The following is a 26,020-nucleotide window of genomic DNA, read 5'->3' on the forward strand; positions in this document are numbered from 1 at the left end:
TCCAGCGTCTCTACTCCAGTTCTCTGCAACATTGATTATAATATGGAGCATTAAGCTCTGGAGTAAATGCACTGAGATCAATAGACCTATATAAATATACCATTAAAGTGGTGTGGGTATAAGTGACAACAGGACCAAATCTCATATCCTTACTAAATCAACTTTTATGTTTATTTTAATCTAGGCATATATAAAATATACTGTGTAAATATATATGAGGTTTGATGACAGCTGCCACATCCTTAAGGAAAATGTTTAAATATGATATTAGTGTCAGATGAAGACTATGAAATTTGTTGTTCCCATGATCTTCATTGCACTGAACTTCCATCAAATTACTTCACAGTGCTCTTTGAAAGCTCTGCAGCTCTGAGCTGCAACAGGAGAGATGAATTCATAATTAGTAAAACCTCCCTCACAACCACACTCCCTCACAATAATCTCCAGAGCAAGGCCCAGAAAAAACTTTTAAATGCAAATGTTCTCCAACAGGAAGTCCAAAAAAAGAAAAAAAAATAAATAAAAGCTAGTCAATAGCAAAACAGACTTTTAATGACAAAAACAAAGGTAAGAAAACCAACCATACAAAAAAAGAAACCCCCCCCAGAAAAACAAAACAAAACAAAACAAAACAAAACAAAAAAACAATTTAAAAAATGTAAAATGATGCCTTATAACATTAAAATCTGATGTCTAAATCACCCATCTAAATACAAAGGAGAAAGGCCCAACACTGTTTTCAGTGGTTCATCTGTTTTTCAAATAATACTGGTTAAATGGCTCATTACTTTATATATAAACTTGAAGTACTCCCACTTTAATTTCTTTGCTTCTCTGGTTTGCTCTATCTAGAACCAAAATTACAGACGGTTCCAATATTGTCCTTTAGGATGTCTTCTAGTAATAAACTATTGTGTACAAACACTTACTGGTATCGCTGACTAGTGGTGTCACAGTATAACCCAAGGCCCCAATTTCCACAAAATCCTGTTATGGTAAGTACTGTACACACTGTAAACTGTGTTTAACACACTGTAAAAGTCAGCAAAAAGGATATAAATAACTCAAAGGATTAACAGAAGTTTCTCATATTAACCACAAATACATTTGAAAAACATTATATGATGCATGTTTTACATAGAGGGTGTCACATGCCAACAAGTGACTGCTCATCTTTATCACTTTCAGAGATATTGTTGATAGACTTGGCACTAGAGTCTACTAAAATTCCCTTTGGAAAGCTAATTATCTGATTTTGCTGGACATGTTCTAGAAAGTTTCCAAGGCTTCGGTTGTTCTAATCCGGGACTTCACTCCTGTCCATGTACCACAAGCAGGTTCATCAGCTGGAGACCATACTTGAAACCAGTCATGCTTTCAACACAGTATGATCTTTACACATTTATATCACATTAATGGTTTTAGTTTTATCCTAACACACTCATTTAAAATCAACTGCAATCTTTTCAAATATAATGTTATTCACGTACATAATTATTTAGAGGACCACGTCCCTGGAGTCCCCAATGTATTTCTCATCAATGTCCACAAGGTTTGGGTTGCTGTTTGATAAATTATTATATATTATATGTACTTAGAGGTATAGAGAACATTTTGGAAGGAATCAAACTTCTTTTAACAAATATTCATTACTTTTATACTGAAAAATATATCTCACTGGAGAAACTCTCACTTAGCCAAATTCATTGCATGCTACCTTATTACAAGAAAGTGCTTTGTTTCATTTTCTGTATGTATTTACATACATATTGCTCAGAAAGCTCATAAAGAAATGAACAATTATCTATCTAATGGATGAATACTTAACATATGGTAAAATCGACTTATTTGCTATGAATTACCATAGAAGAAATACTCAAACACATTCAGATGGACTGAAATGTGTAATGCCACCACAATGATTAAATCAATGCTTAGGTTATTATTTTAACAACGACACTCTAGCATAAATATTTATCAGAAAAAATTCAACATGTAATTTCATTCTATGAAAGCTTAGTATAATAGCTACTTAGAGAAGATAAATGGAAGGTGGCTTAAGGGAAGTCATGTTAGGACCAAGACTAAATCTTGGACAAAAGCCTTTGCAAATGTTATTCTCTATGACTAAATGTGAAGCACTATGAGGTTTCAAGGAGATTTCAAAATCTTTCTGCTTGTGGGAATCAGAAATTTCAAGTCTCTAAAATTGGATGCTGCACAGGAGGTTTGGATTGCGACTACCTGCTTTACTTTTGCTCTGTATAAATGGTGCATAGCCTGACTATTGATCCCCTGGTCACCTCAAAGCAATCTATTTCTTTTGATCAATCTCAATTTTTAGAAATACTTTTAACATAAATGTTAATGAGAGGTAGGAGAAGTAATTTTGAAGTGCAGGGCATTTCAGCAGGCCTGTTTGCAATTTCAATAGATGTCTGCACTTAAATAGATTGCTATGTTAGGGCCTGTATTAGAAGCATGTATGTAATTTATGTTGCTTCACATACAGTTCTGTCACAAACCCAGCAGAGCAAGCAGTCTCCAGTCTACTAATGTACGAGTTACCATAACATTTTTGTGTGATACACTGAAGTAGAATTTATATCTAGAGATGGGTCTAGCTCCCTCATAATTTTAAGATTTAGCTTTTCAGATACCTGTCAGGAGAGATGTTGGTTAGCCAGTGAAGTAGATCCATTCTGAGCAACTATTAAATGTATTGCCAAGCGGGGTCTTTGTTAAGAGTTCAATTCCTTTTTCTCTTAATTCAAATAGTTCTTATTACTAGATAGGCAGGATGTGCCCAAGTGAGTACAAACAGAAGCCAGATATAGAAGCTTATTTTCTTAATAAGCCATTGAATGTTTAGTTAGGTCCTTGGTTATGTCTTACTCTCCTGTGTAACTCTAGATGCAGAGCTTGAGTAACTCATGTGTAAAATAGAACAATACGTCCCTGTCTCAGCATGTATTGTATGCACGTTCACTTCAAAAAAGGAACTGTCTTCTGTTCAAAGGCTTCTTCTCCCTGTATTCATATTAAACAAGCAGTCTTAAAGAAAGTATGTCAACAACATTCACCAGGCATATTGCATTACAGAGCACCAAAGTGAGGTTCAAACCGCTAATCACTAATGCATATATGGCTGTAATGAGTTTTTCTTCAATAGGTCAGAATTACTATTCTCATGTCACAGATGGAAAACCAAGAATAGGAAAGGGAATATCATCTCCCTTATAAGGTCACTCAGTGTGTCACTGGCAAACTTGGGTACAAACTCAGAATTTTTTTGGGTAGCACTCAAAATTGTAGGCAGCACTGATTCTGATCACATGAAAAATATCGTTAACCAAACTCACCACAACAAAATCTTAGTGCTTCCCCAACACAGAATTCTAGCAAGGGGCATTTACGTCACAGGATAAGCGTGACTAATAGTGAAAATACTGGAATGACAAAAATAGACTTTGTAATAGTAAAGAAATTCAATCTATGTTTTAACATTCATGCATTATACCTGAGATATTTCTAAAAATAATCCTCTTGTTGTAATCGCTTATCTAGACTTGTGGGATGCCAAGATGGAAATAAAGACTGAAGCTTCAGCTGTGATGGTGCCTTTAATTACTGACACATAGTTGTGACTTATCAAAGCCCACAGTCAAAATTAGCCACGACAGTATATATCATTAACAACAGATACAGTACAGGAATGGCAATGGCACTTTAGGATTGCTTTATATCCAGAAGAGTCAAACTCAAAATGCTTAAAATTAAGGACTTCACAGTCACAATATTTGTTTGTTTCCCATATTCCACTTACAAAGATACAGAGAGAACATTCATGATTTCCCAATTCTACCATAAAATGCTTTGCAGAGATCTTTCACTATAAGCTTGCGTGGGAGTAAACTGAAGACTTACTTAAATAGCAATACCGAATTTAACAGCTCAGCAATGTGTGAACATTCTTTAATCTTGATCCAATAGTCAAATCACAGCCAAGATAATAGCACTACAGGTTTATTTTGTATTCATTTAAGGTTTTACACCAGTACTGCAACAAAGTCACTTACAGTACTCTACCATAAGCACATTCTTTCTCCCTTAATATCAATGCTCACCTCTTCCAGCTCTCAAAATTTCCAGACAGAAAGTCAGAACTTTGATTAGATAAGGCCCAGCGAATCTCCATCTTGTCCACTGTGAAAGACACAGTGATGCTGTGGTTGTAAATGACAATGCTAAAAAAAAAAAAAAAAAAAAAAAAACAACAAAACAAAACCCCCTTGTATTTATTCAGATTCCTGAGTGGCCACTAGCTTGGTATGCAAACATTAAAGATAGCTTTCACCTTAAGTCAAGCCTGCCACTTCACGGTGATTGTCCATGAACTGTCATTTCACACAGGATTCCAGGCACATAACCATTAAGCACATGTCATATGGTAAACTACAAACACATATTTATATAGGACACAAATAGGGATTTGGTGTATAGCGTCATTAAACGTATTCAGCTAAACACTGATAGTCTACTTAAGGAAAAAAAAAAAAAAGAAAAAAAGAAATTTTTACAGAAGTCCTGAGGTAAATATTTGTCAAATATCAGCCTTCATGTGAATCAATTATCCTATGACACAAATATGATAAAGTTACTTTTTCTCATTCTATTACAAATTTCATATATAGTAACAAATTAATTACCTTCCTCATGAGAAAATGGTGAAAACATCAGGCCATAAAAAATTCAAAACTGTCACAAGTTTTGCATTCATAACTCAGAGCATACTTGTACTATTCTATTACATAACAGTTTCCTTTAATAGTATCAGTGTGTTCAGCCTTAGGAAAAAGAAAATACATTCCTATATAGCACAATGGAATTCCAAAGTTAAATTCATACTAAAATCAAAAGACACTCTGGTGGAAAAAAGCATGTGTAATTATTTTCATATTGCATATACACAAGATAACGATAGATTAAAAAAAAAGGGCTTCATTTGTTGAGAATGTACTAGCTATATTTAATGAATTAGTAATTTAAATATTTTCACAAAAACTCAGTGTTATGTTTTACTGTTTCAGACTGGATAATCAATGCTTCAGATTATGCGCAAGACGACACAATATTACAATACAAACATCTTGAATATATGTGACTATTAAATAGAAAATATGCATTAATTTTTTCATTATTTGCTTCCATTCCTTCATGTTTTTCTCAATGTTGTTGGATTAGCACTAGATCTATGTTCAAGATTTTCTTACACAGAATATATTCATTTATGGGATCACAATTCTTTCCATGGCAACCAACCTTCATGTGAGAGATTCAGGACATGTGAGCTTAATGACAGGTGAATAGACACAGAAAATATTAGTGGTGTTGAGATGAAGAGGATGACATAGATCTGTCTAGTCCTCTAGCCAAAAATTACCATGAAATTCTGTAAAATAGTGGCTTTGGGAAACTGAGAAATAAAAGATACTTTCTATTTTCATGTAACGTATGACATAATAAGTCAAAGCACAATAGATGAAAACATTGCTCAGTTTATGTAAAGAAACGACATTTCACATACTTTTCTGTGGTGTAATTTTAGTCAGCATTAAAAATCATGTCCCCTGTAAAACCACTTTACACTGGTGGAAGTCACAGGAGCATTTCAGAGGAAGCCACCTTCAAGCGAGCACAGCAGTATCCCCCACTCACCTCTCACAGGTCACACCAAAATCAGGGAAAATTGGGGTATTCCATCTACTTCTGAGACCCGTGTTTCTCCATTGGTCACTTTTATTTATCCAAGGCCTGCCTGGGTGGGTAAATACTAGAAGCCAAGGGCAAACCCTGAGCAGCTCTGACAACACTTGGAGTGCAAGGGTGCTCTTCCAGAAAGAGCAGTAGCACTGTGAACTAAAATAAACCTGAAGGAAAGACTCTAAATCATTACTGCTGATGAGACAGATGTACAAAATGTTGATATTAATAGTCAGTGAATAGAAAGGTGGGTGCTAAGCTGTTAAATATCTAGATAAACTAATTTACCCTTAACACACCTGTCATGGTGCACAATTGCTGCACGATTGCTGCTCCACAGAGCAATAAGCCTTTCCAAAGGGGAGAAAAAAAAAAAAAAAAATAGTGCTTTGAATTATTCTTACAATGTTACCACAAAAGTGTTGTAAGGGCTCCTCAGGACAAATCCTTCTCAGGTACAGCAGCACTGAACTTGCGGGCCAGGTGGCGAGGCCACACAAAGATGGCAGCCAGCCAGCTGCCCCTCAGCACCGGGCCCTGCTGAAGCAGTGGGCCTGGTGGCACCGGCTGTCCCTGCCATCACCCCGGGCACTCTCCACTGCCTTGCAGCTCCCAGGCCGACCAGTTTTGCTCAGGGCAGCAAGCTGCCTCTTTCCATCCTCCTGCCTAACTCGGCCTGAGTCGGGTCTGGAGCATGGAAGCTAACACACAGGGCAGGCAGTCACCTTCACCTGACGTCACGTGCTCCACAACCACTGCGTCTGGGATGGAGTATTCCCCAGAACTTCAGAAAACAGTCATAAGTAAGCAAATAAGGCGAAACTAAACTAATTTTTAAAATTAAATGACTGTTTACAACTCTTAAAGACTTCCAGTGAAGAGTTAACAGCACTTTTTAGGTGGCAGTATTTGTGTCAAGGACTTTAAATCAGAAGGAGATGGAGGAAGAAAAGGATACTGTTTTAGAAAAGAATACATGTATTTTAAAAAAAGCAAAATGGTTTAGGGTTTTTATTAATTTTGTTATCAGTGAAGAGCAAAATTACCTGTAGGAGCATGAAGCTGTTGAAGAGAAATATTATTTTAACCTTTTTTTTTTTTTGTCTTCAGAACCAGAAACCTGGGATAAGCACCACAAAACAAGCAAACTGTTTCAAGAGGTAAATGTTAAACTGAATTATTATACTGCAAATGCCCTTTGTAATGGACCGAAACCCAAACAATCCCTGACACAAACAACCCCAGTCTCAGTTCAGTTGCCCTGTTACAAGTCTAGGCACTATATATTGAACTGTCTTATAAGAAGCTGAGAGATTTGAGCTCAATTTATAGCACCCTGCTTTAATAAAGATTAAGTTTTCAAAAGACTGTGTTGACCCAACCCTAGTCTCAAACTGGACAGTATCTACTGTTGTGCCATAAAGCTGTTGGCAAATATTCAGGTATGTTTCCCCAAACATACAAACATAATTTTCATTCCAGTGGCACAAACTGAAAGCATTCACTTTCCCCAATACATGAAGGAGAAAACATCCTTATAATCACTCCCTTTAAATAAGCAACTGAACCCTGAAATCACAGTTTTCCTCCAGCGTTTTCCATCCAGCCATACACACAGCTACCAACACATTTTATTAGACAGAAGGTGAAAAGGCTAGAAACAGATAAAATCAAATGAAGCATTTTCAATTAAAAAAAAAAAACAAACCTCTACTTATTTCATCTGTGTAGAAGGTGAAAATAAAAGATATGTAAAAAGAAAGAAGCTGTTTAACATCCTCCCCAACAATATGTTGAAATTACATGTTTCTTCTGGAAGAGGTATTTTAGCACAGTAGGATGTTCTTATGTTGTGACAAGATAATGTGTGTGTAAAGCACTCCTATAATTTAGCTGTCACACAGATGCGCCTACTCAAGTGCATGTGTGTCAGTGGAGAATTAGCTTTGATCTGTAAAATACATCAGATGTTTTTCATTCCTTACGCTGAATCAACTCAGTTTGATAAGAAATTAATCTCACCATCTTTCTTATAGCCATTGTCAGAGTGTTTAATCTCTGGAACTGATGCTATGACTGCATGGACCTGCTTACAGGATAAAAACCTAATGTCAACATGGATAAAAATCACATTTTAATGGGTTTTATCTTAGTGCTTCCCATTTAGAGTGTCCTAGACATTTAAGGGCCATCAGGGGAACATTTTATGCAGCAAATTTTTCTGGGAATTAAAAAAAAATTAAAAAAAAGCAATATTTAATCCTGAATAGACATTAAACTTTGGAACTGAGAAATAGATTTTCTGTAGCTTTTGTAATTTCATCATTAGAGATCCAGATGTGAAAATAGAATTATTTTAATAACTATGCCTGCCAACACTATAAAGACTGACTTAAATTTGCAGTAGTTTGAGCTGTTTAAATTTAATACCATAGCTGGTACTGTTTTTTCACTACAATCATTCTTCCAAATACAATTTAACTTCCTCCTGGACTCTAAATTCTTCAGCACATGCTTCTTCATACAAACAAACAAACAGAAAGCAAAAGTGACTCTGATTTTCAGGAATTAGACCACAAAGAAAGGAAAATCACATGTGCACACTGTAAATCTAGGGTGAAAAATTTAATTGATTTTGAGGAGTCAGTATGCTTTGAAGCTGACGCTAGCTTTGAGAGACTGGGATGTGGCAGTTGTCTCATACTTTCCTCATTTACCTCCCGCACATGCTCACTTGGATGCACAAAATCTTTCTAAGAAATTCCAGTGTTCTTTTTACACTAAGCATGCTTCAATCTCTAAAGTTTGGCTGCCACCGCAATTCATCTGTAACTTTTCATTTTGGCAGGTGGGAAAAAAGGCTAAACATCAGATCAGAAAAATAAGATCAGCTTAAACAAGGCCTTCATCTCAAGTACTCGTTTTTGCCATATACATCATAGTGCTCCAAAGTCTTACCTCTAGGCACAGACAAGTCCTTAAGAATCTAGTGGCAGAGATTGCCTACAGTCATTTAGTACAGCACAAAACAGAGGACCCAGCATAACAAATGAAAGTCATGCCCAACCTTGTTCTTAAGTTAAGCACATTACATGTTTGGTTCTTTCAGCCTCTGATCATTTAGTGTTTCTAAAGACTACTTTTATAGAGTGAAAACTATTCTGGGGAATCTAGAAGTCTTTAAGCCCAGTAGTCCACTTCTATAAATAAGTATGCCTATATGCTAACGTAATGGATATGGTAATACTAGTGAAGGAAAATAAAAAGAGAATACCTGCACATAGACAAGTTATTGCAGCATCTATTGAAACTCAGGTGACAGGGCACTGAAAGATGAAGTGGTGGAAGTATTTTTTAAACTTCTCAACTGGTGGAGTAGGAGTGTAGAGAAGAATGGGAACTGTGGTGAGCAACCAGAACCAAGTCATTTGGACAGGAGACAGGGAAGAAAACAACCGAGTCTCCTCTCTGTCTATCTGTGGCTGTATAGATATGTGTGCAGTTATTAGTTGTACTAGTAAGCAACAGTTACACCTCGGATCAATAGTTGTATCTAGTAGTCAGTTAAATACACTTTAGTTTGTAGTTTCATCCAGACCAGGGAAGGTAGATCGGTATTTCACAATCCTGTTCATGAGATTTTTTTGCAAAGTCACAGGAATCAACAGCTTTGTTGCCAACCCTTCACTCAGAGATTCAGTTCTTCTCTGGTGTTCCCAAGGCAGCTCACATCTATTTTCTCTGTGATACCAGTTTCTGTTAAGTGCTTATATGCTTTCCCTCAAGCACTTGTATACTTTCTTCCTCACTTTCCAGTAGGAACACCCTCCATCCCTGCAGGAAACAAACTAGCACCTCCTAGGTCTCTTTCAAGTACCCCTTCACTACTAAAGCCCACTTTGAAGCCAGTACTGTCAGCTCATGACAAGCAGGTAGGCCGCAAATTGCACACCTGTTAGTGGTTGGTTGACAGAGGTTCTCCCCCTCCTGGGGGGAAATACCTATTCCACTTTTCATCTCTTCTCTTTGCCTATAATCCCCATCCCCTTGCCCTGAAAATCTGAGGGAGGAAATAACAAACCAAACCAGCATAAAAATCCTGACCTACTTCATCCTTCCCCAACTTCCAGAGAAACTATTCCTCCCTTACTCAAACATTTGGGGTTTTTGTGTTTTTGTTGGTGATTGTTGTTTGGTTTTTAGTCTCATCATGCTTCAGTGGTCTATCTTCACTGCCTTCTCAAATGATTCTTCTGAGATCTTGGACTTCAGATACATACTGTAGTTTTACTGTATACTCATTTAAAACACAGTAGATGGGATTTCATCTTGGTCTGTATCCTTGGCTGAAATTGCTGGACTGCAAAAGGACTAGTAGTAACCAGGTGTACATAGAACTGAAGTTGAGTAGGATGAGCTATATTGTGAGAAAAAAAGTATCAAAGTGGAATGCAAACCTGGTAAAGACAGCAGTTTTTTGCTTAACTCTGAACAAAAAAAGAGATGGCCAAAAAAGGGTGTATGCACTTTTGGGCCCATTAAAAATATAGCATATATATCTGCAAAAATTTATTACATACAAGCTGTAGGTTTGTTTCTGGCTTGAAAAACAGAAATTTGCAAAGCCAGAATTTGAGTAGGCAGAAAAACTTAATAGATCTGTCCTCAGAATACATTCAGAAATAAACTTGTATACCTAGTTGTATAAAGAGTTTAATGGCTTTCAGATACACAGTGCTGTCCAATAATCAAACAGAATTAAAGTGCAATTAATTACACAGTTTGAAAATAATATATTAGTAACCTGATGGTACCATTTCTATCCCTTATGCACATCAAGCTGTATAACCAAAAGAGAAATTGTAACCACAGCACAACTTGCTATATGCACAGATAATAAACAGTGGCCATTAACTGCTTTTAATGGTTTGCACACCAAGAATTCACAAAAAAAAAGGGGCTACAACAAGTAACCAAATGATATACTACAGTGAAGGTGAAAACAGGCATTCCTTACTCTTTGATGGAAAGCTATCTGCAGTAGTTGAAGAAATAATAACTCATAGGACAAGAAAACCTGGGCTAACTACCGAAGTATAGAAAACACCAAATAACCAGTGTTTACCTGATGAAAGTTTGAAATGACCAACCACAAAAGGAACCAGTCATTGTTTTCCTCCAGAACGCAAAGTTTTTCATTTATGTTGTTTTAAGTAAAATAACACACACACACACACACAACTGTTTTAGAGTCAGTAGTGAGTAAAGAATTGTATTGAAATTTCCAAATGTTTCACAGCGTCTTAAGTGCAGAGAAATTATATAGTATCTCCCTCCAGCTTCCTTAAGGTAACACATTCAGACTACACATAAAAGCTCTGCAGGACAAGGGAAAAGAATGAACTTCTGGCCACCAGTTGAGAGCCTTTCAATAGGCTGCCGCTCCTGTGCAACCATGAAGCAACATTTTGTTACTCATCATACAATTTATTTATTACTGTCATAAAATAGGATTCGAAGGGTTTAGGATTTGTGGAGATATATACCACAAATCTTTTACAAGCAGCAATGCGGTCTATAAATTTGCTTTATTTATACAGCTTTTTCTAAAAATAACACACAAACACCATTTCAAGATAACTTTTTGAGTTTGCCACTTGTCTTTGTCTTCAAAAGTTTTGCAGACAGTAAGTGCATTAGAAATACTATTTCACTGTTTTAGAAAAAGGGTAGACCTGTATCAAATGAGAAAAAATGTGAATCAACTACGTCAAAGTATATTTCTATACCTAAAATTTACATAGACAACATTATCGATCTCACAATATTGTCACAGTACCACAAATTATATGTAAAGTAATGACAATACAACCATCCATTCCTAAAAGCTGATACCTGGAAATGCACAAAAAACTCTTCAGTAATCTTCTGGGCAAATTATTGAGGAATCAGGCAATTTGAAGCCATTCCTCATTAAGCATAATTAATTGCAAAATCTATGATACTCATAAACAACATGTAGTTTAGATAATAAAATAAAACTGCTATGAAAGGAAGTTCTTTTCAGTGTCCAGTGTTATGCTAGACATACCTGCAGTGCCAGCTACATTAATAATCATAAGCTGACCTTAATTTGTCACATTATTATAGAATTTTTGCTCTAACATTAAAAGCTACAGGTTTCTATCTGAGAATTACCTTAATAAAATTACCTATGTATTGTTTTTATCCACTATATATGCCATATACAAACATTATATCATACACATGGCTTGTACTCTCATCTTTATGCCATATCTTTGTGTAAATAAGCTTTGCTTACATCAGTTATCACTAGATAAATCAGTTCATTGATTGAAAATATTTTAAAATAAATCAATCAACAAAATAAAGCTTATGGAAAACATGAGATGGAGAACAACCAAGGACTGCCATTCTTCCCACTAAGCCTCTGCTTGGCAGCAGTGTACACTGTCTTGCAGGAGATGCTGCTTGGATTTGATTATACAACCAACAAAAACTGTAACCACTTTAGATTTAAGATTTATAGGTTTAAGACATTGACCCACCTTGGTAAGATCTGCCATTTCTGTGCGTGCTTCTGTGAGGCAAATGCAGCTTGCTTGCCTCTCCCCCTCAGCATGAAAATACAGAATTGACTCATAGCAGAGCTCTTATCTCGAGAGCAACACTGCTGGTTGCTTCATTATGAAGGAATTTCCTAAATGACCTTTGTGACTGCCTTGGGTTTGAAGACTGAGCTATGAAAAGTAACATATAGTAGAGCACTTGAAGGTCTTCTGGTAATTCAACACAAAATACTCTCTATATGGACACAACGAGCTCTTGATACATAACTTTAGCTGTTCCCTCGCAGCCTTATATAAAGTTCAGTCATAAATACTGTTAGCATTGTTTATGCTTAGATTTTGCATTAGTTATAGAATTAAAAGCTGAAATGACAAAGCATTTTCCAGTTTCACTGGAAAGAAAAAAAAAATTAGAGTGAAACATATCTGTATGATCTGCATGTGTGCATCTAGAGAACCCAGAGCTTTCCAGGGAAAAAGAAACAAAGTAACAGTGAGATGCAAAAAATAAGTACCTCCCCAGTTCAAATGTGTGATGAAAGCAATTAAACATAAATTTACAACAAATTGTATTACCAAACTTTTGTTATCAGCAGCAGGCTTTAATAATTGAAAATATTTATTTTATTCATTGTCTCATTTAAAGTTGGTTTTACCTTCCCTAGAGTATCTGGATTTCAGAAGGTTCATGTTTTATCAACATCTTTATTGTGAGTCAGTGAATAGCAGGATTCCCAGATGGACTCCTGCTTCTCCTCTTTAGCTGGATTTGACCTGGCTCTCATGAGCTCAGTCTTGCATCATTCAGAAAAATTATTCAAATAACTCTACCCTCAATGTTGTTCACTGAGAAGTTGTCTTTTTCCCTCTTTACACAGAGAATAATCTGTGTTCTTATTAACATAGTGTTCAGCCAACTTCCTGCACCCCCTTTTAAATTCATGGCCAAGGTCATTTTTACATTTATCTGCTAGACAGATTTTAAACACACCAGCCAGATGTTACTTCTATTTTAAAAACAACTATGGAAAATGTTTTATGTCATAACAAAAGAAATCTGAAGATTTTGGAATAGATTTAAAGTAACTCAAACTAAGAAGGGAATACACATGATGCTGCAATGAGACAGTTAATATATCACATCGAAAATACAGAACACTGGAGAGATCAGCAATCCTGAAAATTCTGTAAAAGCATATAAAAAACTTGGGAATAAAAGAAATATGATGATTCATACATTAGCAACATTATTAATGACATCCTAATACACCTGTCCAAACAACAACTTCAGAAGTCGCATCCACTCCTGCTTTCAAGAAAGATTCTACCACAGGTTTGTAGTAAAACCTATCTCAGCACAGTGAAAATCTTCTACTGCTCAACAAGAGCTTAATGTTCACATGGGAGATCACTAATGTACACTACATATTTACAGATCACGTGACCTATCCTAGGAGATTCTGGGAAACTAATCATGTATACCATTTCATACTTATTTAATCAACTACTTAAATAAAGAATTGAGTTCTCTTTTTAATCTTCTGCCATAAGCAGCCCATGTCAGTGATGCCCTGCTGAAACCGCCCACACATTGGTCTACCAAGTAGGAACAGTTCTTGCTTTCTTGCACCATGCAGACACAATCTCACATAAATTATTTCTTAATCTCAGATCTTTTGACCTTAAAAAGCCCAGCCCTAAAGAATCATCAGGCTGTGGCTGTGATCTAGTTATCCAAACTAGAAAGGATCAAAGAAATTTCAGTCCTTTTACCTCTGCTTTTTTCAGAGGATCCCAGAATGCTCAAGCTAATGCCCCACGTTGAAACCTCAGCATCTTCGTAAGGAATGCTTTTCGCTCCAAGCTAGGGGAACCAATTTTCTCATTTGTTCCATGCTATTTGATACAATTATATTTCAGCATATTATTATTTTAAAAAATTTTATCCAAGGTATAGTCAGGAAAACTTTGCAACTCTGCATTTTGTAAATGGTAGCAATTGTAGTACACTTGCATTTCCTATTTTACAAAATTATCCAACCCTAGGAAGTGCTGAGAGCATTGAACTCCACTTAAAAGGGGGAATTATACAAGAGATTTCCAGAACTAAACTAAATATTATCAGGGTTTGTTCTATGTCCCCATGGCCACTGAAAAAGTCTTTCTGCTTTTATAAGATTAAATTATCTTTTTTTTTAAAAATGGATTGCTTCCAGCTGTTGGTTGGGAGTGATCCCTGGCCCATGCTAGTACTTCATGTTCAAGAAAGTATCAGGGAAAACACTGTCTGACCATGCCAAACAAAAGAGGCAAGGAGCATTCTAACAGGAAAGAGAATAGGCAATCAAGTTTCAGTGCTGGGAAGCACTCCCTGTCACTGTTGGACAGGATTTACATCTTGGCACTGCCTATAAACCATAAAACCCTACTTTGTGCAATGCTAGTTATACACTAGATATTTGAGGCCCAGATAAAAGCCCTTGTAAAAAGGCTACATGTAATGCTCTCTCCTTTCATTAACATGGCAATAAACAAATATACAGGAAAAAATATTATTACCTTACTTTAAATTGACTTTTCCCTTGAGTCTAGAAGTCATGAAAGATCTGAAATAACTTCAGTTGTGCTGTTGGCAGCCTTATGTTATTCTCTGAGATGGTACAGCAGGCCTGACTGTTCCAGTTCATTCTTCAGTTCCAAGTTCTCCAAAAGACCGACAATGCTGTGATGGAGCCACTGGGGACTGAATGACAACTCTACCAGATCCTACAATGTAGTAACAGTGTTAGTTCCTTTCACTAAAGAAATAAAAAATATAAATATATTATGCAAAGCCATATCTTAGCACCAATGAGATTTTTTTAACACATCAAGCAGGCATGCACCTGGTTATGAGGCGCATGTTACTTGTTCAACATGTGGGATCTCCATTATTCCAGCATATAGCCTAACCACAATTTCATTTATGAAAGCACTAATAAAAAGTCAGGAGGCTGCTCCTCTGGGTCAGCTGTTCTACCTTTTATCCTTTCATTTTTCCTTTCACTGCAATCCAAATAAAGAGCCATGATTTCATACATGCAGGCCCCTGGTGGGTTACCACCTGTTTTGCAGCTGGTGGGTCTCTTTCTTTGAATAAAGCAGTTTTCAAACCAGACCTTCATTTTGGCACCATAGGGCAAATTTTAGTCCACTAAAACTTACTGTCCGACTGTCTTCACATAATCATAGCCACAACCCCAAGCACTGCTGTAACGATTCCAAAAAGAAAAAAATCTGTAGCAGTTTGAAAACATGCTTTATTCATCCAAGATTTAATGGTCTGTTTGCTTCTTCTGGAAGAATACATATTGTGACATTTTGCTCAGTCTAACAGATACTACAAACAATTCTTCTTAAAGCTGTGACCCGTATTTTTGTTCGCTGGTTTTGCATAATATGAAAAGACATATTAACAGTCTCTCCAGTAACAGTGAGAATTACTGCAATGGATTTATTCTTTGCCTATGTATTTTTTCCACATACATAAATTTCCAATGAATCTCAGCTCTTCTGTAATGAAAACTCAGACTTATGCTCTCATATTCCTCCTGATTGGTGTTTGATTTCACTTTTATTTTTATTCCTGTCCTGTAACAACAAAATATATTTTATTTAAGAACCTGAGAAGGAAGCGGGTGTCTTTTCAGGACAAAATGATAAGGGCATTTCAGAGATTATTTTTTGTGGAGCAACTGTTGTTTCCATGATTTAACTTCCATTTAACAATTAACTGGTGTGCCAGCAGGCCAAGTTGAGATACAGTGACTGTGATCAAGACATCATGATGATTTCACTGTATTAAGGGAATATATATAATACAGGTTTGCAGGTTTGTTGTCCAGCTAAGCATGAAGGCAAATTACTTATGTTTTTATACAAGATTTCTAAAGTTTACTGTTAAGCTTTTCTTCTTCAAAACAAAACACTGTGTTAGTACCTTTTGGATTTCCCCACCAAAGACATTTTTGCCTAGGATGGCAAATATTGATCCTTACACAAATGCAATATATGTGTGAGTTGTACTTGTTGAAAGTGATTCATAACAATTAAATATTTTGCCATGTTCATTGTATTTCATACTTGTTGCTATTGAAGTATTTTAACAAATGCCTTCAGAGATTTGCTGCTATGGCACGCTGATACATGGAGAAACACACTCATACAATCTGTGACTGAATGTAGCCGGTCATCATCTTCTCAACTGCAATCTGCTTGCACCATGTAGCAATCACACTAGCTGTGTGCAATTTTATGTGACAAGAAACAACAGTTTGGATAGATGCAATAAGTGAAAGAAGCATTCATTCTGCATTGAAAGAGCAGAACAAACAGCAAAACCCAACACCAGGGCTTTTCCTAAAGACGTGTGTTCTCTCTACAGTTATAAATGTACCCCTCTCCCTCTTTATCTCTCAGTTTCTTTCTTCTGACGCTGCTATTTCTAAAAAGCATTGTTTTGGAGTACAGCCTGTATGAAAAGTTGCATTGTTCAGAGAGGAATAGATCACTGACCCACAAAAGCTTTTGTATGTTTACCAATCTGCCTTCTGTGCACACTTAGGGATTCTCCAAAGTTATCTAGGCTGAAGAAATCTTATCAAAGTCTTTTGTATTATACCAACTGCAGAAGCTTCAAGGGGAATTTTATGCTAATGATTCTCTTTAATCTCCATATAATTCAGGCCAACTAAAAATAGACCTTTTACAAACAATGAATCATCATGACTTTAAGTGGATGCGGTTCTGCCACAATAAAGTTGAAATCTCTGTTCCATAGCACCTTTCTTTCCTCTCTTCACATAACAACCACCCAACAAGCCACTGACAAAAATTAATACAATTGTTTTCTTTTTTCCCCTCTTACTTCAGCTATCAGTAGTAGGACAAGAGTCAAATAAAGAAACAGTTCCAGTACCATATTCATTTGAAGGACAATACCAGAAGAGAAATAGAATTTACCAATTTTTTAAAATTACAAAAATTAGACATGGGATTATCAAATCTCATGACAGTAGCAAAAGTCAAGATAATTTATTTTCTGAAAGAAAAAAAAAAAAAAAAAAGTACCTCATCCCAGAGCACGCTGTAGACCTACTTTTACTGCTGTTCCACCCTCCTGGAATATGTGAGAAATCAGATACACACAGTGACTGAAGCAATTTGTATGATTAATTAGCATACATGTTACCTTGCAGATCAGATCTGTCTCACAAGATTTCACACAGTGGTATTCTACATGCAAAGATTTCTCCTGGTATGTCACTACCAGGAGACAAATAGCTTTGCAAATGTATCTCTAAGATAATGCAGGTCTGTGCAGTAAGGAGCCAGTTTTGTAACTCTTCTTAGCCCATTTTACTCAAAACTACCATCACTGAAGGGAAGCAGAAAGTCATGTTGAAATCCTAAACAGTAATTGATTTGGCAATTGAAAAACTACTCACCTCTCAGTGACAATATACTTGGTTTCCTAACACAATTCTTGTGGATTCCTTGAATTTTACAAATACCCTTCTGGAATTCACTTAAGGCTAGTACACAAAATAAAGGTTTGTATGCATTTTTCTTAGACCAAAGGTGGAATAAATGAACAGCTAGAGAGCAAAGGCCAAATATTAATATCATAGAGGTTTAGGGCTAAGGGAGAACCAGGTGCTGGCTGATGAGAAGTAACCATAAGACAAGCTGAAAGACTGTTTCCTGGACTTCTAAAAGCCTTCATGCTTGAACTTCTCTGACATTTGCTTTTCGATGTCATTACATTTTATTTTATAGTTTTTCAGTGGAGGTCAGCAGTATGATGCCAGGGTCAAGTTATGTTCCTTACTGGCTGAGAGACATATCTCTCAATTTACCCAAATTTCAACCCATGGAACTTCATGGATCTGATGTGGTAGGGTCCTTTAAATGAACATGGATGTCAGCATTGGGTAGCATGATGGAAGCAAATCCCCATAAGGAGCAATGCTCCAGGTGCGATGCCACCCCTCTTACCCAGTGCACAATGAGAAATTACAGACATTTTTAAGACTACTCCATTTGAAAAAGTGCTGTTTAAAATTACTGCAATATATACACACCAATAAAATCAATAAGTACAGACGCAAAATACCAACCAGGAGACAACAAAGACCAATCCTGATGTCTATAACTAAGCAGACAACTCAGGCAAAGAAGCAGATCCTGCAGGAGCCCTGGAAGAGCGAAGCCCCCAGACAGGGGCTTTGCCAAATTCTTCATAACCCTTCCTGGGCAGCAGAAGGGGCCACCAGTTGAGAGAAGAGGCTGCTAGTTGAGAGTAGCCCACTCTCTGGTCTGCCACCTTTCCCAGTCCAGAGTACGAAAGAGGTTAGTAAGAGTGTCTGAACTTTGTATCAGCATGAGAAGAGTGTATTTTCAGACAGTGGTATTTATCAGGATTCTGATACCTGCACAAAGCTTAAATTTAACATTTTATTATTTACCTCTCAAGTGAACATCTAAATCTCTATGTCTTGCAGATTTTTTAAAAATATGATGAAGGAAATTGCTTTCTTCTCTACAAAGATAGTTCTCACTTAGTTTGCAGGTGCTCTGAATTTTGGAGATGTAAGTTAAATTTGAATTGTATACTTATTAGGATTCAGATTTTATATTTTCTGCAGGAAAGCATTGGAAGCTCTTCCTTCTGGGCGAGTAGTAGCAGATCCAGACACACTAAAATCAGTACAGTGCTTTTAGATCTGAAGGAACATTTTCTATAACAAGATATGTACAGAGATACACATTTCCAGCACAGAGATATTAAAATATGACTAGTAATACAGACTGTTACAGTAATTCAGTTTTGTGGTCACAGACCACAATGATGAAGGTGAGAGAGGATTCAACTACAAGGAGACTGTCAAATTCAAAGTTTCCTACCATCAGTAAAAGGAAAGGAAAGGATAACAAAGAATTAATGAAAATCAGGGCCCCAAGAAAGCATTAAATATAAACCAAAATAGTGTTAAATGGTATTTGACAGACTGTGTTAAAAATAAGAGGTTGACAATGAAGCTGAGAGAAAGTGTCATCTAAAATTCAAATACAAAAATTTTGTAAGAGGGAATAAGACTACATAAGCAGAACTATGCTACTTCTCACTTAACTGCTGATTTTTTTCATCTCTTCCAGGCTACAATCTATGCTTTGACTTTAACTAGGGATACACAGAGAAAAAAATGAGAAAATGTTTGAAAGTACTCAGTGTTGCTCAGTGTTGATACTTGGGTAAATTACTTGGGTAACCACTACATAACAGATAAAAGAATTCAGCTTCCACACAAAATATTCGAACACTCTTATCTTTCTTTCCCCTTTATATTTCTGCTTTTATCCTTATTTACTTCTTCTTTAAACTTGTTCTGGATTTCCCTTTCTGCTTACAGTCATTACCTTCTTACTACCAAACACTCACTCTGTGCTAATAATTATCAAACTGCCATATTCATAGAAGAATGAACATTAAAGTTTGACTTCACTTTTTGAGTTACCCCTACAAATTACTGTAGAGGACGTCCAAGGAAGTACAATTACATAACATACCCTAAAGGCAATTAATAGACATGAAGTAATCTGGCCTAGAAGAAGATCCACTAAAGAATATTTACTGGAGCTTAGTAAACCTTGGAATAGCCTGTTCTGAAAGGCTGTTCCTGCATGAAGGAACACACACATATATATTCTTTAAGGTCAAATTGCAACTACAGGCAAAGAAGGGTGATAGTGAGTTCCTTCCGTATTTCTGAGTGAGCCCTTAATGAATTCAAACACATGTGGAGTTCACTCTGCTCTGCAGCAATCATACAGTATGCCTCCCTACTTACAATCTTTGTAATTTCTGAGGATCAAGAAACCCTCAGAAGGGTGGAAATTCTGATAATTTGTTGTTGTGTAATAAATCAGAATAACAACTTACAGAGCATGACCATATGAATTATTCTTTAGACAGTCTTGGCTCAGACTAAGCATGAGATTTGTGAAACTTTCAGGTCTAATTGTCCAAATGAGCCAGAAATAGCCCATGTCAGGTGGGTTACGTCACCTTGCATGCGTTGCACATCAAGCATATCAGCACAGGGTACTAGCATAGAAAATTCCAGTAAGCTACCATGTTCCTTATGCATACATATTGTTATTCGGAGTTTTCTTTCTCAGTGATATAACATACAAATTATTCCCTTGCATCACTTAAACTTGCTTACAAACTTAAACTTATGCCGGGAAAGTCTTTCTTCAGAGTTTGCCAAGAACTTTCCAGATTTGTTTATTTCATTATTTTCATACCACGATGTCCATTTTGAGTGCCCATGGAGCATAACTGTAAAGATTAGGGTTGCAACTCCTTAGCAACACTTTAAAATTTTGAATTTACTGATTACTTTATAAGAAAATAAACACTATCTTCCCCATAGCCCTTTAGTAAATGATGTTCCTCTTTTTTTTTTTTTTTTCCAGTAGTGTACCTACCCCAGACAAATACTAGAACACAAAAGCTGTCTATTACTTTCTCTCCTTGCTTGCTATTTTTCTTTCATAGCATTTCTTCTGTGCTGTAAAAAACTGAATATATTTTCTAGATTAAAAACTGTTTTGTGATTTCTCTCTTCACGGAATATCCCATTCTGCAGTGAGCTACACACAGTCTTACTGCTATCCCAGGAGAGAAATTGGAGAAAAGAAATCCTACAGTACCTTCATCTCCTAACTATATTATTTATAATTGTGAAATATGTGAATAAATTTCCTTAGAAAATACTAAAAATTGATCCACATTGGTACATTACTATTAATACTTTCAACTAAATTAAATTCAACAGTCATACTTGTACATTGCTTTCCTGATGGCCAAGTAACAACATCATCATCCTTACTTTGTTGTCATCTCCATTTTCCAGTTGCTGAAACCTCCGCATTGTAAAGAGAAAGACATGCTGAAAAATCAGAAGAAAAAGAATTAGCCTGCCCCACAGTTCTTTGATTCTTCCCTGCTTTGCCTTATTGTTCTCCATCATTGACTATCCCGGATAAACATTCTTAAACTGAAGGAACAGCAGGTTGCTTCCCCTCCCTCTGCAGAGGGATAGCACAGTAACTGTTCTGAAGAAGGTACCATCTCACATGTTCCAGCATTTTCACACAGGTTGTCTGTAGCTTTCTTTGAATCAGCTAAAGTGCCTGTGGGAGTTTCTTGGGCTTTGTATTTTTAAGCAAAAGGCCCTAGCACCTAGTATTTTGGAAATTATTTATCAATACATTTCTCAATTTATACATTTCTTAGGCTAAAATTGTTACCAAAATGAAACCAGATCTCCCCATAGAAATTTTTGCCAGACATTTTCATTGATTCCATATTTTGTAGAATAATATGTTGTCAAAATACATCATATTGAGTCTGCTGTTAAGGCATTTTGTGTGAATGCTGTGGGTCAGTCAGCCCATGGGCTGTAAAGAATATATTCTAACGCACATTTCCTAGGGCTCACCAGAAATGAAGGACAACATAACTCTGTGACAACACAAGATTTCATCAGCACAATTGCACCAACACAATAGATGCCTGAAATTTGTGCTTCTAGTGATATCACTGGTGTGCATCTGTTTGTATAGCTGGTATCTAAGTGAAGTTATCAAGTTTAGAGTTTTTTTACTTTTTCCCTCAAAAGCATATTCCTAATTTTTTGTTACTGAAGGGTAACTTTTTTAAACTATCAGAGAGCAATATTTTAAACTGTAAGCTTCCGAAATGGTAGGATAAAACCAACTTACATAACATTAATGAAGTTCTTAAGCACCTGACCAAAATTTAATAACTTGATTCTCTTTCAGAGGTGTTCTTACTATGTCAACATGGTGCACAAATTAATATTGCCACTATGATTAAAAATCAGATTTTTTTTTTTTTTCCAGTGCACTTGGATCTTAGCAAACCAGGGCGTGCTTGAGCAATATATTCCTTGGGAAAATGGTCAAAAAGCTACCTTCTTCTTTCTCTCTCCCACCAAATAATAAATTCAACTTATCCATTATGAGTTCATTTTAGTGATAGAGTAACAAGTATGGGGATCAGAGGTACACCAGTTACTAGTATTATTTCATATCAAGATACTTCTGGATGTTTCAGATGGTCCCATTACAATGAGTTCTATATGTCAACGTATCTCACTGGCCTGCTAGAACAATGATTTTTTTGGGGGGGAAAAAAAAAAAAAAAAGCAATCTATTTTTCAAGTAACAGATGGATAAACAGATGGGTGGAAAAGTCCACTGAATAGTGTGTTGGCTGCCTGTCATTGCCTGTATGACAGCCAATAAATATCATATGGATTAAACCTGTAAACTAACATGTCCCTATTTAATGAATTCTTTCAGAATGGTACGTTTGCTTGCCAATACCCATATAAATTAAATGCCATTTTGGATAGGTAAATTTTTGCAAGGAGACCAAACACCTAAGCACAGCTTGTTCTAAGATTAATAACCAAAAGCAAACAGGGAAGGAAACCCCATGGTAAAGCGCGTACATTTTTTCAGATTTTCTGTGAGAAGGTACCTTTTGCACACCTGGAGTGAATTCCTGGAAAGAACTTAACCTTCAGTATGTTTACACTTAGGATAGTGTTTTCATACTGCTTGCATCTCTTTTTGTGAGAATTTAATATCTTTGGTTCTCAGACTTGCATAAAGGAAAAGTGCTTAATTCAGCAGCCAGTCATGAGATACCTATCTACACCAGGCCAACAGTAGAAGACATATTTCATCCTCTTTTGAGAGAGTCTCTCTATTTTGGGCTGGCATAAAATTAATGAAAGAAATACTGACATGACATGAAACTCTGTATTTACTGGCACTTAGGCCTTTCTGTGTCACATGCACCTTGCATTACAAATGATGGCAATTTGCCTGTCTGCCAAAGCCAACATGGTTGTGAGACATGGAAGGCTGCTGCTCGCTTTAGGGTGTTCATCAGCACAGAGAGAGATCATTATGTGTAAAAGGGTAGTTCCTTTACTTTTCTTCTAGCCTACTGTCTAATATTCACTGAGTAACTCCTAGCTCTTCTACTGAGACAGAGTAGACAATTTCTTCCTTAGTGCACAAACCATTATTTGTTTTACAGACAGAGGTAAAACTGGTAGAGGCTTGGTTTCACAGGCTTCAACATGAAATGGAGAAAAATTAAACAATTTCCCCACAATGCACTGAAAAATCTGCCTTGTAAAGGAGTCCAGTTCTCCAGAGCAATGCTCCAATGCCTTCACCATATGGGAACCTTATTTCTGAATTTTTGAAGAAAATACAAAAGCAAATATTCAGGCTGAACGACACGTGAATTTAATCATTAAAATTGTTTCGCTTTTAATATTTTTTCACATGTAGTAGAAATATATTTTCTGATTTAAAAATAAATCCTGAAAAACAGCATTCCTGAAAAGAAAAAGCAGTGCTTGTCGATGTCATAAACCATAAAATATTTAGTTGTGCCAAGATGGAAAATAATAAAAAAGAGAAAATAGTTTCATTAAGAAAATATAATCTATTAGCACAAAATCAATAGATGGGGTAAATTTCAGTAAAAGTTTCTGAAAATGTACAGTTACAAAACGCTGAGAACAGTATTTTGCAACACTATCAGACATACAAACATGAATGTATCCAGCAGAATGGTGTATGACAACATGAAACTGATTCTAATTTGAAAAGGAAATAAAAAAAAAAAAAATGGGCAGAAAAACCCTGAATTGGTTAGAAAAAACATTTGACCTAAGGAAGACACAGTGAAAATTAACTCTGAAATTCTGCCATATGAGATTATTAGTATGAAGATATCCTTGACTTTACATAACACCTTTTCCCTGAGGAGCTCCAAATCCTGTAAAGAGGTTAACAGCTTCATGATATAATAATTAGTTTAATATTATGCCATTTATATGAAATGTGGCTAATATGACATAATAGGAAAGAAACCAGAAAGCACTTTAAGACATTCATTTTAAAAACTAAAACTGAAAAATTAATAGAAAACCTGATCAGCTGAGCCGCCCAAAGCGTCTGAAGAGGAGACCTGCAGTGTTCAGAGCAGGCCCAGGCTGCAGGGCTTGTCCTGTACGCTGCGCTGCAGAGCCTAGACAGAGCCAGGCTGCCGGGAGTACAGCACTAAGCAGAGATCTACAGTACTTAGGACAGGTCTAAACCACTCAGGGGACAGCATGTTCCTGTTAGCTACGGAAGAACATCACGTAAGAAAACACAAAACACAGAAGTGATGTAACGAGAAAGCACATGCAAGAGATTTCTGATTAGCAAGGTTCTTAGTCTGCTGCAGGAGTTGGTCCTAAGCAGAGACAGGACGAGACAAAATTGCACAATCCATTGGTGCAGGACCAGATGTAGTGTTGAGTCCTTAGTGTAATACAATTAGTTGATGCCTTCTTTAAATGCATCACAGAAGCCTGTGAATAACCTTTTTATCTTCAGTCTCCCTTACAAGGTTCTAGTACAGCCAGCAAGACCGTAATGCTGAGCAGCCCTCAATCCACACTGACACTGCTCCTAGTCAGCATACCCAGAAACGGGTAAATTTAGATTTTAAAAAACAGCCACCATTTTTTTCAGCCTTTTTGGGCATATGAGGCATGTGTTTGTGAAGACATTATCTGGATTCAGTATTGCCTAGGGCTGGAGAGTTCCTGAATGGTTGGTTCAATTTTCTTATGCACTACAGCAGCCTTTTGAGTGACTGCACGCCTCTAGATCTGACTGAAGAGGTGAATTAAAAGTGGAACATTCTCTTTTAGTGTAATATTACATATCTATGCATCTTGCTGTACACTTAGTCATCCCTCCATGTGTGAATAAGCCCCCCTGTGAAAGAGCTGCTCTACTCTGGGCATATTACTATGATTGACAGAATCTGTCAGAAACCATAGTGAGATTTTTGCCCTCTTCCTTAACTTACATTTAGCAGACAGTAACATTTTTAAAGTAGTAGAAAAGTTAATAACACCACTAGAAATGTAATTGACATAAAGAAACCCAGGAATTTTATTTTTACCCCTCAAAACTGGAGAGATTAAAATCTTGCCAAATGAATTTTTGTCCAACTCTTTTTTTTTTTTTTTCTTTAAACACAGAAGTCTTACATTCCAAAAATAACTAAATATTTCCATAGAAGCTTAGATTAAAATTAAATGAGGCTTAGATATGTATCTGAACTAATTTTTACTGCTTGGCTGGCTAGTCTCTGGAGTCTTAGGAATGCCTGTGTCCCAGATTTAAAGCTACTGATGTCTTGATATTTTCACATCCCAGCAGGGATGGGTTATTCCATGGAACAACAGCCAAAGCCATGCATGAAGCAATTGATCACACACAAGTAAGTAAAAACAGTGCAGATTATTGCCAGCCTTTTCATACTTTTCTCCTCCTATTCTCCTTTTGCACTGATTTGTTCTCAATATCCATGTCATCATCAGTCTTAGTTTTCTCCATCATCTAAAGGATCTTAGTCACTACATACTTCACTACTTTAGTCTTGTTTTTTCAACATACAGTGCACAGTTAAGTGGATCTACTTTCTTCACCTCTTCTGCTTTCAGCCTTAT

The sequence above is a fragment of the Tyto alba genome, unplaced genomic scaffold (genome assembly GCF_018691265.1).
Source record: "Tyto alba isolate M040663 unplaced genomic scaffold, T.alba_DEE_v4.0 Super-Scaffold_8, whole genome shotgun sequence".
NCBI lineage: Eukaryota > Metazoa > Chordata > Aves > Strigiformes > Tytonidae > Tyto > Tyto alba.